The 13,484-nt window shown below is 39.1% G+C and overlaps 1 long non-coding RNA gene across 8 annotated transcripts in view; it reads left to right on the top strand.

Moving 5' to 3' along the window:
• The window catches only part of LOC116243385 (uncharacterized), a 120,927-nt gene that overhangs the window by 76,925 nt on the left and 30,518 nt on the right, over positions 1-13,484 (top strand). The window lies entirely within an intron of this gene.

Raw genomic sequence — 13,484 nt, forward strand, 5'->3', positions numbered from 1 at the left:
TGAAGTGCTCCATCCACATAGCATCCACCTAGGAGCTGTTGACAGAGCAGACAGATGAGACGGCACCGTCTGTCAGCTTGGAGACTGTCCCACACAAGATCAAGATAGGTAAATGCCGTCCTTCTGCTGCAGGCTGCACACTTTCAGGAGTATTTATAAATGGCAAAATAACACTTCTTAGACTTAATGCCTGGAACGCAAAGCATGGGCAGCGAGAGGCGAATAGGTAGTGTGCTTTGACAAGGCAGACCCCCAGCTCCATCAGCAGTAGAGAAGAATAAGCAGATGTCATTTGAAAACTGCCACAACTCGTCTCCGCCTTCCAGTAAGGCGGAGTAACATGAGGGACCAAGTACATTTTTCTTTCTCCTTGAAATCCATGACATGCAAGTCTTCAGTATTTTCCTCTCGCACACACAAGAACAGCAATATATCTGTTGGCGAAGAATTTGCAGAACTCAGGCTGGTAAAGCTGGTCTGCAGATTGGAGAGAGTAGACATGCTTAGAAACCAAGAGAAATGAAAGCAACCAACAACCTGGTTTCTAAATTTCAGTACAAATCTTTTTTTTTTCTTCCCCTTCCCTGAAGGCGGAGAGTTTGGACGAAAAGGTGTTCTAGGCAACAAGTTAGGCAATTTGGTTAAAAATCGCTCTGAGAGAAAGGAAAAAATGTGTCTTTCCAGACTGCATTTTGCTTTTCTTGGTGATTGGAATAGTTGTTTCACCTTATTTGTTCTGTTTTGCAAGTCATATATATAGTTGCTGAACTCTTTCTGTTCAGCCTGTTTGTCCTGTAGCTTTTGCTTGGAAAAAGTGCTCAGTACTGCAGTTCTTTGGGTTCAGATGGAGTAGCCCTGTGTGCATATTGTGGACCCTCTGTTGCATTGCATTTGCTCTTTTCTCTCATCCTTTCCTTATAAAATGAAAGTCCTTTCTCCTACAAACAGTTTGCTTTTTCTAGCAAAAGAACTTCCATTATTATTTCTGCCTTAACATCTCAGCAGAAATTTCAGTCTATTTAAAGATTCTTGTAATGATTTCAGTGATTTTTACATGTATGTAGGGGGGATTTATTGTATGGAAGTGTTGAGCTACTAAGTGTCAAAGACCAGAAGCAAAGTATACTAGTTTGTTGGCTTTCTGTGTAAACCCTATAACCAATTGTTAATGAAGTTTGATTTTTTTTTCTTGCTGTAAGGAGTATTTCTAAGAGGCTCTGTGGCCCTATTTAATCCAGCTACACCTTCCACACACTTTGTCCACAGCCAGCACATGTCAGGAGTTGTTCTTGTCAATGCCCCAGGAGTTTGGGTCAGGGTCTGTGTGCTGGTTGTGTCTTCATTTGAATTCCTCTCAAGTTCCATCTATTTTTACAAGCCTTTCTTCCTATATCAGCTGTCAATTCATTTATACTGAAACTGTTCCCTTTTCTAAAGCATTTGTCTCTAGAAATATGTCGCTTCTTGAGGCTTCATAGCCTGGAGTCTTCACTGGAGACCAGTTTCTATTCTGCTGACACAGTGAGCAGGCAGTGTTCATCCTAGATCCAGTGCTAGCAGAAAAACACAATAAAGACAAATTAGTTTAGTGTAAGGTAATTATGGTCACCTTGATAATTGTTGTTATCAGCATAGCAACAGCCTAATAAGATAGTGTCATCTGGTTCTGTCTGAAGCATTGGTGCAGCAGTTTGCTGGCATATGGTGAATCTTGCTTTTCCCATTGGAAGGGAGGTGGTGGCTTCTGAAAGGCCATAACTCAAGTGTCAGATTGGAAAATGGAGTTGTACCTGATATGTTCGGGACAGCTGAGAGACGTGGCTCTTCATGTCCTCACTTGCACAGTCAGATGTCCCTCTGTCCCTCAGGAAAAGCATTTTTGTATTTCCATCTCTGAATTCTGAAGGTGATAGGAATGAAATCCATTATCCTTCTGAGAAACATTTTTCTCCCTCTATAGAAGTTCAGTCATCCTTTCTGGTGTGAGGAAAAATTATCGGTGAGCTAGAAATAAACCTTAACAAGAAATGTCCTCTGAAGATGAAGAGAAAATAGGAAGCTAAGAGAGTCTGGAATGAGCAAGTGCTTTTCTCTTCAAGCAGATTAAAATCACTGATAGACCAATTCTATCTAATACTGGCATAAAGTGTTTTAACTGATGAGGTAACCTTTTTTTTCTTTCCTTTCTTATGTATGGAAAAAACAGTGGAAAAATCCTATGGCTAACTCTGCCCACTGACTAAATATATCCTGGTGGAGATTCAGTGGATCTGACAGGCTATTCTCTACACTCAGAATAAATTTGCATCTAGCTTATATAGGTGCTGGCTGCAAGACATGTTACAGTCCTGGTGCTGGGCTTGTTCAGATTTGGGATCTGTCTATTTAAACACATTTGTTCTTCACATGCAGAACGTGTCCCTCTCAAAATAAATTGAAGTGTGCAGCATAATCTGATGCGGTATTGGATCTTAAACTGTAGTTGTTGTCCATTTTGAGACTCTGCAGCCTGGTGGTACTTTTGCTAGCAGAGCCACCAATTCATCCATAACCTTAGATGCTGTTATTTTTAACACAGCACAAGATTACTATTGAAGTGCAGTGGAAAATAAGGAAGAAATGAAAATAATTTAATGTTACCCATCTCCATTCCCAGCACATTAAACGGAGACTGAATCCCTTTCCTCTGGTCATCATAGCACTCAGGGATTTCCAAGGCTGCATCAAGCAAGGCTTAATAAACAGCGTTATCAAAGCAACAATTTTCTTTTTTTCTGCAGGCAGTTAATTGTACTCACTGCCAGAACAGTTAAGGGCATATCTGTTTATCTTACTAATAGGCTTGTCACAGCTATCATTCACCAGTTCCTGAAAATCTTTGGAAAATAGGACCTGTATAAAAGGCATATAAATTTAACATTTCACTGAGGCTTCATTTTAAAAGTTTTGGCCTGTTATTTGTGGATTGTATTTATTTGAGCCTGGCCTCATACGGGAAACCCTTTCACGAATTTATTGCTCTCTGTGTTGGCAGTGTTGCAGAAACCTTTGAGGTCCAATCTCTCCGTAATATACCAAATATGTTTACATTCTACAGACAGATAATACCTTATTTCCATAGCATTTTCTGAAAGCATCCTGAAAATTCACTGAGAGCATTAATTAAACTTAGAACAATTGCACACAAAGTTATGCTTCCTTCTCATTGTTACAATAAGCAAGTGTTAACTAACACTGGAAGCAAAGTCTTCTGCTAATCGAAAGATCTAAGCTTAACTTGTGTGTCTGCTTGAGCAGTTCTGTTATGGAAAATCAGGGGAAAACAGCCATATGGACTATCATTTACAATAGAAACAGGCAATGCAACACAATTCTGTTAAAAGCAATAATTTTACTTTGATTCAGAGTCTACCTTCATATTGCAAATATTTTTGGAAAATGAGATGGCCGCTACTCAGTGTTTCAATGATGTATTGAAGGAATAACTGTTTAAGTTCAACCTTAAAAATGTCTGATATTAAAATCTTTGATCTAAAAAAAAATAATAATAATTGATATATTTTCACCAGCCTTTGTCATTTTAATCTTCCTTTTGACAGTGTCTTCTACCTTGACATCATTATTGCATTGTTATCTTCTACAGGCCGAGCCTGGTGAACTTTGAAGAACTTTCAGGGAGAAAAAACATTTATTGTATTGCAGGATTTGGCTGAATAATTGTGGGTTTTTTTCCTTCTTTTTACTGTAGTGAGACAATAGAACATAATGGAATTCTGAACTAACTTAATATTCTTAATATTTTTAAATGTACTTCACATTCCCTGTATTTTCATAACAGGCACCACAGCTTAGCTTGGTACCTGTTTCTAGCCATAATACCTCTGATGTGTTCTTCATACAAACGTCCCTACACAGGCCTTCTTACTCTTCTTTTAAAAACTACTATTAATGAAGCCACTGTCCTGGAGCTTGATGAGATCTGCATTGAATTCTGGAGTTTTGCCAGTTTTTTTCTTGTCCATGTGAAGTTGCTGGTTTTCTGTGCTTGAGAGGAGTCCTTTGATGAATGGTACTGTTTTCCAGTCAATCTGTGCTCTTTTAGTCCTGACTGTAAACTGCAAGCACCAGGGACTGTCTGCTGTCTGCAGTATGTGGTTCTTATTAGAGATCGACTTCTTGCTTCTGAAACACAAATGTAATGTTAATATAGAGTTGCTTCTGTCAGAACAGTCAAAACACCAAACTAAAGGTTACTTATTTTGTCTTCTTGAAGACTTCTCATAGAGCATTTGTTTCCTGTTGAATACAAAGATCTTGGCATGTCCTCCTTAAGGACAGTTGTGTCTCCTCCATGGGAAGTTCACTGGGGAGAACCTACTATTAATCTAATACGTAGCTCAGTGCAAAAATAATGCATTCTATTTTTTTTTTTCCCATGGAAACTACAACAGATAAAAGGAGCAAAATAATGCTATTTGATAGCAACTTCTCAGCTACAAAATATTATTTTTCAAAATAAGAATAGCTATGCGCCTTCACTAGTGGTAATAAACTGCATGGCATGCTCATAAAAATCTGCATCGTTGTCAAGAATGTGGCTTATCTTCATGTTGCTGATGCCACTGTTGAAACGCACCACCCACCTCACTGTGCTCACAGCCACTGCTTGGTCTCAGACGTTCAGCAAGCGCTGATGAATGTCAGCGTGTGCAATTTTTTCTGCAAGAAGGAATTCAATTCCACACTTTTGCTTCGTGCATATTTCTGTGTCAGATGCCCTTTTGTCAGACTGCCCCTCTGCTGCCGTCTGTCCCACTGCGACAAAATGTAACAGAATGTTGGTGGGAAGGTTCAGCTGCTGTTGCTATACCACCAGCACCTTGTGGACCAACATAATAAAACAGGAGCAATTACTTTCAGAGCAGCCCTAAGCTAATGTTTTGATGTAGATGCAATGTCTGCTTCCTAGATTATTGAAATGTCAACTGAATATTTTCTGTCTGCTTTCTCTTTATAACTAAGTTCTCTATCTTCCTGCCCCATCTTTTTGTTCAGCTTCTCAAAAATACAAAAGGAGCTGGCTAGCTTTCTTCCCACTGTGAATGACAAAACCTCAAGATAGTGTTAAGCTGACATTGACTGTGCTGCTTTGCCAGTCTCTGAAATGTCACTGCATGGGCAGCCTGCTGGGCTCAGCTCAGAGTCATCATGCCAAGGCTCCCAATAAATAAAGAATAAAGGTTAATGAAGGAAGAGGGTTATTTATTATCTGAAATAGTTGCCTGCTTTTTATCTGAGAGGTTTTTTCAAAGTATGTGGTTCTGATTTTACTTTATTGCCTTCACAGTGTTTGGTATTCTGTCTGTGGGCTAAATCACAATGGATGTACAGGGCCCACTCCAATGTCCTGCTTTTCAGTTGGTCTGGCTGCTGTTGCTGGCAGTCCTTGAAGGAGACTGTGCTAATGGTACTGACCTCGCATGATTACAAGGCAGAAAGTGATCTGTTTTATGGCTACTTCAAGAAACAAACAAACAAATCTCTAAATATGCCCAGAACCCAGCTCTGTCTGCAGAGCTGCCTCTCGCCTCCCAGAGCAAAGTGTTGTGATAGATGCAGATCTTCCTGTGCCCTGGCTCTGCGTTGTTCTGTACTTGTCTGTGGCACAGAAATCAAGCTGTAGCAGTGCGACTCCCCTATATGCATGTTTATTAGGTTGTGTACTAATTTATTTTTCAGACGAGTTGAGCTGTAGCTGAAGCATATGTTGTTATTAAGAGTGTGTGAGAGGTGAGAGGCTGATTGGAAGGAAGAGAGAAGACTAAAACCTTCAAACAGGGATTTTCATGTCTATCTATGTGTAGTGACTGTGTCAAAAATCTGACACACTGAGACGCTGCTCCTATCACCCAGCTCAGCAGTGCAAAGGCCTTCTGCTAGTACTGATCCCTTTCTTCATGCCATGCTCTGTAGGTTGTCAGATCCTGGTGCTTTTTTCTTCACATCATCGCTAGGTCAGAAATAATTCTTACACACAAATACTATTTTTATAGTACAGTGTGGAAATTTGCACTGAGACTACAGATCTTTTTTTTTTTAATTGACTCTGATATTGTCTTGGTTCTTCTGATCATATGAAGTGAATCTATCTTTATTCACCACTTTGTCAGAGCTGGTTTGTCACAGCCAAAGTCAAAGTTTAAATACTAGGATATATGCAAATCTTTGCACTTCACATCCATGAATCTGGTTCTCATAAGGACCACACAATTTTAGGGTATTGCTAACACAAACCCACTTAACTTTTAGCTACATTTGAGGTGAAGGCAATTAAGAATCTCCAAGGTTGAGTTTTTCTTCTGTTCAGAATTGTAAAAAGTAACTTATTTTGCAGAGATAAGAGTCTGTTCTACCTCCCAGTGTAACTACCTTTAACAGCACACTGAAAAGCACACTGGGAGGCTGACAGTAAGATTCTATGAAGTAGAAAATAATGGGTTGAAGTCTGATATCTAGGAAATGCTCTGAGCTGTAAGTCATACTTTTAGCAGTAGAGAAGTCTGAAAAAATCTACTTTTTATTTGTTAAGTTGATCCCAACATAGCTGATGGCTGTAGTTATTGCAACTCCTCCTTTTAAACTAGCATCAACTTTTTTTTTACTGCTTTGCTGAAGTGGAAAGAAGTAATAGCATGATGTAAACAAGTAAGGTCTGTGTGAGATTAGACTCAAACATATAAATGGATGTGCATACCAATCGGTGCACACATATAGACACAAGTTTATCTACAGGTGTGCATTATAGAGTGATCATCTTTGTCAAAGGTTATTGAATTGCAGGGGTTCTAATGTTTAAAGACAAGCCTTATTCCAACATGAAGTAATTAAATTGTTCCCACAATTTGCTGACCACAGATGTTAATCTTTGTCACTTAAAAAATGTCAGATTTACAATTCTTTGTTATATGATTATTTAAAAAATAGAATTGGAAGAGTGGTGGGATGCTATTTGTTTTTAATCTTCCCATGCTTTTTAGTGCAACATTAACAAACAAAGTAAAGCTCTCTCTAAAAAGAAAAATTGCACTTTATTTAGTGAACAGAAGGTTGGTTAGTTTGTTATTTTTAATGAAATTCTGTAGAGTTGGATAAAATTCCAAAGTAAATCACACCTTCAGCAGCATAGGGCATAATCCAATTCCTATTAAGCCATGGGAAAACCTCCCATTGGTGATCACTGTGCACTGCACAGTGTTGAAGGCAGAATAGAAGGTAAGAAAATGTAATCGAAGTATTATGTGTAGATATGCCCAAGTGTTGTATAAAATGATTTCATGGGATGTTATATGACGCGGTAAAAATAGGTGACAGTGAAATATAACTAGGATTACTATATAGAAACAACATAGAGTATAGTAATTTAAAGGAAGGTAAAAGAAAAGAAAATATATGCTACTAAGAAGAAAATAGAATGTGACAGCAAGGAGGAAGATATCATGCAAAGGTGAAGTTCCAGATGAAAATAATGTGATGTAGGACCTTGTCTTTTCACTTTGGAAAGGACAGTGTTTTAGAGCCTTCTGCAAAGAACTGTGAGCATCTGAGACTAACACAGAGGAACTTTGAAACAGAAGAGCAAATTTCCCTTGAAGGCAGCAAGAGCTTTGATTTTCTTTGGAGCAGCTGTAGAGACAGAGTTCTCACAGAGGTCTTCTCCCTCCCTTAATTTTTATAGAGATTTTTCACAGGCTACTCAATTGACGCTCCCCTGGGCATGCTTCTCCAACACCACTGTCAGCATGACTGACTCAGCTGCTCTTTCTGTGTAGAGATGAGTAATTTTTTGAAGATGGGACCATGGTGGCTCAGGTGTGTGGCAATCATTGCGTACTGATGCTGCACCCTGTGTGACAGGTATCTAATTGTTCTGATTGTGCTGTTGTAAACTCCTTACAGCCAATCTGATTTAAATTTCTCATGTTTACAAAGACATGAGAAACTAACTTGTGCTGGAACTGTATGCTGATTGTAGTTTCTCAGGTTGATAAATTGAATACTGGAGAAAACATTCCCTTCTCCCCCTGAGGACATCAGCTCCTACAGGGTCTGTATGTTTTATTAGACCTGAAAATAGGGCATATACAAAGCCCTGCGTTGCCTGAGGCGGGATATGAAAGAGTGAGGCTTATGGGTCGGAGCAGTGCTTTCTCTATTTGCATTTTTAATGTAGTTCTTCTGAGGTACGGGGTGAAATGGTGGTGAGAGGGGGGATCAGATCTCCCCATTGTTGGGTCAGCCCAGGAGGCAAACTGGTTCAGATGTACTTGTAAAACACCGGCTCTGTTCTCTTTATTAGGTTTGCTCAGAAAAGTAGAGACAAAACAATGATGTTTCACTGATGTTTGGTGCCTCTCGTTGCAATGAATTTTCTGGCAGTATAACAATTCTTACTTAAAATCAAAGACAAAGTTTGCTTGTTCAGCTGCCTGTTGTTCATGAACTTGACTGAATCTGCGGATAGAAGGAGGAGGCATCTCTGAGAAAAGGCTTCTCTTCTACGCAGAAAAAAAGGCTTGATTTCTTTCAACTGTGATTTAAAGTAGGGAGACCCCTCTGGTCCTACTCATAGCTGCTCTCACTCTAAGCAGTGGCTTTAAATGATAAACAAATGAACGTATCTTTGCCTCTATGACCTGTAGTTTAAGAACAAAACCAGCAGTTTCCTTTTAGAGAGAGTGACTTTAAAGGCTGTTCCTCAAGTGTAGCTTTTTTTCCGTGAGTTATGGAAACCACTGAATTAATCCAGAAAATTAGGGTCTGCATCTGTTGTTGGTTTTGTTGGAGCTTAATATTTTTCACACACCTGGAACACGGCAGAAATATTTGGTTGGGGCTGGGATTTTATGTGGAGATATGAGGCTGGTAAATCCTTGTATAACACTTCCTAATTCTGCTGTGGTTGTAGATAGGAGCCCCTTTCTGATGAGCAGCTGATTTTTTTGTTGAGGTGCTTTACAGTCCTAGTACTGCAGTGTAGATTGGTGTCCTCCAAACGTGAGGGTTAATATATGCCTCTGGCTCAAAACAACTTTTCTAAAGGTGATTTTTTTTCTTTTAAAGAGAAGTGAATCTTAGAATGTCCAGGATGAATTTGTTAACATTTATCCCAGCTGCAGTCCAACATCTAATACTTTATTGGTGAGAAGAATTGAAACTAGTATTCCTAAAAGAGATGGTGTATTCTTTATGTGAAGCTGGAGGTCAAGAGCAAAATGGATTTTATTGCACACACCATACACGTAGGGTAATTGTGGATAGACCTGGGCTGTCCCTGAGTGTGCAGATGTCAAACCTTGAAGCAAAGCATGGGAAAATCCTATGCACATACACCAGAATTGACTGGATAGAGGCTAGGATGCATATGGGCTCTGATAATTCACCATCTATTCCACATTTCTTCGGATTTTGGCACAAGTGAGTGCAAATTTCTACTGTTATGACTCTTGTTAATTAAGTTATCCAAGAACGGAGCAGGTCGTAGTACCGTGTGGGAAAATCCTGTTTCTAAGAATGTCAGCCCAAAGTTGGAGCTGGGAATTGCGCTTTTTTAGGCTGCATTAGCAACAGTTATGGAAAATTTAGGGGAATTTTTCTGCTGGTCTCAGGAGCGTGACCTGCATGTTGAGTGAATACAGTTATGTTTAACTTCTATACTGTTTTGCCTCAGTGTCATTGATCTGCTTCTTTACGTGGTTCAATCTCTTTTAGATTTAATACAGAGCTAGAAAAAGAAAGAAAAAAAAGCTAGTTTTTCTAATAGGTTAGAATTTTATTTGTTCTGGGCTTAAATTCATTGAATGTTTACAGACCCTGATGACAAATTGTATTTTGGTCATGGTAGGCAAAATCAGCACAGATTCTGAGATCAACATCCTACTGTGGAAACTGGATAACTAATTTGGTGAACTTTTTACTATGTAATTACTGAGATCTATGTGGATAAAAGTAAGGAAAGCATAAGGAATTTTGGTAGACTTAGTGGAAACATTCCCAATGTTCCAGCAATCTATAAAAAAAAGTAATAAAATAACTTTTAGCAAAGGGAAAATTGTGAAGGACAAGCCCCACAGTAGACTTCTGAACATTTAGGGATTATTTCATAATGTTTTAAATGAATTTGTATTGGAAATCCAATACATAAATATTGGAGAGGAAAAATAAGACCTGGTCTGATACAGAGTTGTTGAAATATGCAATTACCAAGATAAAAATTTGCAATTGATAGAGTAGTGGAAAACAAAAGCCAACTCCAGAAGAAAGGCAAAGTGGTGGTGCTAGACTGCAGGAGATTCATGATGTTCATCAGGGTTCAAAAGCAGAGGGTGAAAACCTTCGTGTACTGTTGGAAAGGATCCTTCTGAAGATCTGTGAAGGGACCAAGACTCTCAGATCACAGTCTGTGTAATCAACTCTTTCATAATGAGAATCATTATGGATACTTTAGATTGAATATCTGTCACATTAGATTGCATACATTTTTGAGCAAGGGGGGGAACCTGTAAAGGTGGAAGCGCAAGAATCAGCCCAAAGATCCTAATTTTGCCTTTTAAATGTGCTGGTTGATATTCAAGGATTCTGTGGAATTTGATGTATCGCTTTATTAGGTTAGCACAATTATCCTGAAACCACTTACAGACATCGCTGACAAATACAGCTCTTGGAAGTGTGATTTTGAGAAGACACTCTGTTTCTCAAGTGTCTTCTTTGGTAGTACTTGAGTAATTGACGCTGTAGAGTAATAAGACTTCATCTCCAGACTGTTAAGAATTAGCCAAGCAATCATTTCTTGAGCGCTAGTTCTATATAAATATTTAGGGGCTTTTGTACTGCAGTCACACTTCAGCTCGTAAGGAATATGCCATGGCTGCTACTGCTCAGCAATGGATGTATTTCTATGGGATTTTTCAGGCAGATGTTGGAGCACTTTGCCAGGCAGATGTGATGTTTGTTCTGTTCAAGTGCCAAGCTGGCCTGCAGCCCTATGGCTGCAGCAGTACAGCGCTGAGCCTGAGATAATATACTCTGCTTTCAGCAGGCCTTATTAGTTTGGGCTCAGTGCCACACTAACTGCAGCTCTGCTCTGGAGCAGACTTATGCCCAGCTGGCGGGGAGCGTGGTGAGAGTTTACTTCACATTAAGTGTGGACATACCCGTACCTCTTTCTCTCCCCAAGAGCCGAACACAAGTCCCAGTGGAGTCAAAAGAACGATTCCTACGTCTTTCAATGTCTTTGGATCAGACCATGATATAAGAATGCATCTCCCCCAGAATTAGAGTACGCTGCCACCTGGCCAAGTTCAGGGTGGGTTTATCTGTATCACGCCGTTCTGATATTTTCTTCTGTGTTGCAGTACATTATCATTTCCTCTGCAATTGCAGCCACTGTGTTATCACTTCATTTTAGTATTTCAACTAGTGAACCAAATCTGACACCAAATACTGATTCTGAACCAAATCTGTTACAAGACAGGTGATCTGGAGGTTAAGTTGCTAAAACATTCACAAAAATAGGCAACTGTGGTATAGAAGAGGAGAAACAGTGTTGGTGTTTATCAGTTGAGGAATAATGGCAAAATAGTCAAGTTTGCTGGGATTAGAACATAAATTTGAATACGCTCAGGGAAAAAGAACAGCTGATGAAGATTTATTCAACCTGCAGTAATCCAAGGAAAAAGCACAAATACAAAAAAAAAAAAGGCAAACTTCATAACTTTTGTTTCACCCAAACCACTTGCCTCAGTCAATTCTCAGGAGCTAGAAGCTGACTTCTAGAGGGTGTAACATTAAATAGGTTGCAATTTGGGCTTTTTGTCTTATTCAGTAGGTTTTCTGAAACATATATTTTTGTTAATTTCTCTTAATTTTAGTAGATATGGGGTTAGTTAAGATTGTGTTAGGACAGGGAACAGTTGAAATCAATAATATTGTCCAAGCTGCTAAGACAATCACCCATTATTGCTCTGTTCATCTTATTTATATGGCTGAAGCTGATGAGGGTTAACAGTATGATTATTTTTCTTTGTATTTAATTTTGCACTTTTCTGTTTTGGAATTAGTGTATTTAATCTTGCCACCCACAAGACAGAACTTTAGAGTTAAGCATTCTGAGCTTAACATTTAGGCAAAAGTGCCATTTGTAAATCCTCCAGCAAAATTTACAGCAGCTCTGTGCACAGTTGGTGCAGCAGCACGCAGCTACCAGGACGGCCAGGCTGCAGTTTGGATGTATCTGCTATGAGTTCTGGTTAACTCAGCCAAGGAGTGTGAACAGGAAACCTGGACTAGTACCACAGCACTAATTGTCAGAGTCAACTAGTGCTCCAAATGAATTTTAATTAAAAATAAATCAAATCAATCATTCTGAGTGAGAGCCACAGATACAGTATGACAAACTCTTGCCTGGAGTTAATGTTTATGGGTAGTTTTATAAGCTGTTGAAAAGCAGGACATATTGCTACACCCTGAAATATAATGGTGTCAGTGGCTGCTGGTATAATAAACTGCAGAGCCTCCTACCAACCTTTTGGATTAAGTAATAAAAGAAAATGATTAAGAGGGCGATTCCATCATTTTTCTTTTGTTGAATAAAACACTGTTTTTCTTCCTGACTTGCTAACAGAGACAGCCATGAAAATGAATGATGTGGCTTCATCCAAAATGATGGATAATCCTGGTAGAAGCGCATGACAATGATAGACAGACCTCTTCTGAAGGAAGAGGTAATAGAAAAGACTGACACTTTGATAGGCACCATGATGAACAAGGCCCCTGGGGCTGTGAGTTAATAGGTTAAGAGAAGTGTTCTGGCACTCTCAGCCCCTTCCATGTCTGCGTTCCTCTTAGAGCTCCTTCAGCGCCAGCCTAAGTAATGTATTGAACTGAGGATCCATACATTTTGTAACTCAGCAATGTGCTTTTTTGCATATTTCTTAGCATTGTCATAGAACACATAATGAAACTACTTTTCTTGCATAAATGAGATACAGCAAATGCCCTCTCTGCCCATCTCTGTTTACGTTTTCCTCTTCCATCTCTTAGACATTGCTTGCAGGTAATATAATGCCCTAAGGATATTGCACTTGCTGGGTTTAATCACCTGTGAAATACGTTGTCATGATGTCCTGCTGAAGTTGATGGTGGGCCATGTTCTGAGGTTAACTAAACCAGAAGAGAGCCCAAGTTGTTTCACTGACATCAACCAAATACGTGGCGAATTTCTTGATGTTCCTTGTCATATCATTTCCTTCTCCCTTTTTTTTCCCCTATCACCTTTCATCTCTCATTGTTAGGATTCTGATCATCTACTAAGCCAAATATTTCAATAATATGACAAAAAGAAACTGAGGTTTACTTACATGATTTTTAATTAGTTATAGCAGCTTTTAACAGGGATTTTTTTTTTTTTTAATTTGGAAACCTGTAAC

This window comes from Phasianus colchicus, chromosome 10 (genome assembly GCF_987193195.1).
Source record: "Phasianus colchicus chromosome 10, bPhaCol1.hap1.1, whole genome shotgun sequence".
In the NCBI taxonomy this organism is placed as follows: Eukaryota; Metazoa; Chordata; class Aves; order Galliformes; family Phasianidae; genus Phasianus; species Phasianus colchicus.